The following is a 3097-nucleotide window of genomic DNA, read 5'->3' on the forward strand; positions in this document are numbered from 1 at the left end:
TAGTCCCTTTCCGTTCAATCGAATCATCGAATAAGTAAAGGATAGCACCAAACTCCGAAAAGAGCTCGTACTTCTACCCTTAGTGTACACGTCTCTAAATAGCACGGTTATTGGCACTATAGAAGACAGCAACCATAACGGCATAGACAACCAAATTAAGTTATAGCTGTGAGCATCAAATCTAGAAAAAACATCTATTAACATGACTTTAAATTATTGATTACGCGATTTCTTATAAATATAAGTGATACACGTGTTATAAGGGTTAGTTCACACAAATGGCAATTGGCTATAAACATGCTTCCTTCCTGGATAAAGGTCTCGGGTACCTGCTCAGTCTATTTCACCACATAAACCCCCACTAAATACAACCCCTCGCTGGCTTACTAGAGCCTCTCATAGAAGGAACTTAAAATATATTAGAGACCCAAAAGACACAGCGGACCCATAAGAAGACACCCAATGTCAGTGAGCATAAATATCAGCGTAGTCTATATACCGTCGAGGCATTCCTCTTAGGCCTAAGAAATGCTGAGGAAAGAAGGTAGTATTTACCCCAAAAAATATTGCTATAAAATGGGCTTTCCTCCATTTCTTATTAAAGCATACTCCAACAAAATTTGGCAACCAATGGTTAAGACCACAGAACACCCCAAACACCGCCCCTATTCTTAGCACATAATGGAAATGAGCCACCACATAATATGTGTCGTGTAGAGACACATCCATAGAAGCCCTAGACAGTAAGACCCCTGTTAGCCCTCCCACGGTGAATAAAAACAGAAACCCAGTACTTCAGTAGGCGGCAGGCTTTATTTTGAATTTTCTTCCTGCTATAGTTGCCAGTCATCTGAATACTTTCACCCCTGTTGGAACAGCGATTACTATAGTTGCGGTAGAAAAATAGCCTCGAGTATCAACATTAAGACCTACGGTAAACATGTGGTGAGCCCACACCATACACCCTAACCCTCCAATTCCGATTATTGCGTATACTATCCCAATTAGACCAAAAACCGCTTCTTTTCCAGAGCAATGCATAATTACTTTTGATATCACACCAAAGGCAGGTAGAATAAGAATATACACTTCCGGATGCCCAAAAAATCAAAACAAATGTTGGAACAAAACGGGGTCCCCCCCTCCTGCGGGATCGAAAAAAGTTGTGTTAAAGTTTCGGTCAAACAAGATTATTGTGATGCCCCCTCCTAGAACCGGAATTGAAATAATTAAAAGAACTGCAGTAACTCTAATCCTTAAAACATAAAGCTCCGCTCGTTCTCCTTTCATTTCTAACACTGGCATATTTTTATTGGTCCTAGCAAAGTTAATAGCCCCCACTAGAGAGCTGAGCCCAGCTAGATGTAGTGACACAATAAGAACATCCATCCTAGGGCCCCTATGATAGGGGTACACAGATAAAGGGGGGTAAATAGTTCATCCAGCACCAACTCCTTTATCCGTTCTAAAGGACAGTATTAGTAAATATAGTGCATTAGGAGATAGTCAATAACTTAAGTTGTTTATTCGCGGGTAAATTATATCTTTACCTCCTACTAGCAGAGGAATCAACCAATTACCGAAAGCTCCAATTAAGATAGGTATCACAGCAAAAAAAATTATTATTAAGGCATGCGTTGTAACCACCACATTATAGAATCAATCTCTTTTTAAGAACACTGCTCCAGGATGCCCCAGTTGCATTCGGATCATTAACCTCAACCTTGCTCCAAACAACCCTCCTCAGACTCCGCTATACAGATAAAGGGTTCCAATATCTTTGTGATTTGTTGATCACAGCCATCGACGTCACCAGGACTCCACTTCTCCATAACCCCCTACTTCTTCCTTTTTTAGTATTTTTATCATTTTATTTATCCTTACTTAGAAGCCAATCATCTAGCCTTATTAGCCCTTAGAGCCGCACTAGATTTTAGCCTCTTAATATTTTTTTCCCTATACGCTATAGTAAGATATGCCTTTTCAAACCTTCTATTAGATCCTTGAGAACTTTCATTGGTCCCATACTTCCTTAAGAAGCACTCTCGACGTGAAAACCACAGGTACACACAATACACTTCCAACAGCAAAAGTAAGCCTCTTACAATCACCTCTCATCAAAATTCGTTTCGCATAAATGCCACTTCTAGTATTAACCTACTCATTCCAAAGACCCCTCACGATATTCGTGGTAGAGACCCCCAAACAAGATAAGAAGGAAACCCCTTGAGGACAAAATCCCTAACACTCTCTTACCGTAAAAGAACATGTAGGCAAAAGGTATTAACAGCACTACCTCTACATCAAACACGACGAACAAAACTGCTACTAGAAAGAATCGGATAGAAAAGGGCCTCCGAGCTCTTCCAATAGGCTCAAATCCACACTCATATGGACTGCACTTTTCTCGGTCTAGACCCCGCTTTTCCCTTAGTAGCATAAATAACCCCGTAAACAAAAAAGACACAATGCAGACAAACGCAACTCTTAACCCCATAACCATTCTTCTAGAAAACTTATGGAAGTGTCTTTAGCTCCCAAAGCCAATATTTTATTTTAAACTATATCTAGCTAAAAAAGGGTTGACACCACTAATAGCCCCACAACCTATCGTTCTTAAATTAAACTACTTTTTTATAAGGAAAAATGGTACAAGCCATTTATAACAAAGTTAGCAGCCCTATTATGTTAATTAACTTCCTCACTTAAGAATGAAAACCTAGGCTTAATAATTAGATGCAAACCAATCCTTTTTTTTAAAGTACCATTCTACAAAAAGGAGGTAACAACTACCTATAGTTATGTTTGAAACAAAATATTTTATTTTAAATTACCTTTTTATCATACTTTTGTGGTTTTACCCACTCTTTTTGAGCCGAAATCAAAACGCCCCTGGCCTAAAAGCAGTTTCTAAATAAATCTCACCAAGATCAATGCCCCCCCTGCTAGGTTAGCCCCGATCACTATCCTCCACATAATCTTGAATTCTGCTTTGTTTTTGTCTACTAACCTTTTTATTACTATCCTATAAAAAAAGTCAATGTAGAATTTTAGCCTGATTACTGAACCTATAATACAAGCCACGATTACAGCCCTT

This window comes from Mytilus trossulus, unplaced genomic scaffold, assembly GCF_036588685.1.
Source record: "Mytilus trossulus isolate FHL-02 unplaced genomic scaffold, PNRI_Mtr1.1.1.hap1 h1tg001154l__unscaffolded, whole genome shotgun sequence".
NCBI lineage: Eukaryota > Metazoa > Mollusca > Bivalvia > Mytilida > Mytilidae > Mytilus > Mytilus trossulus.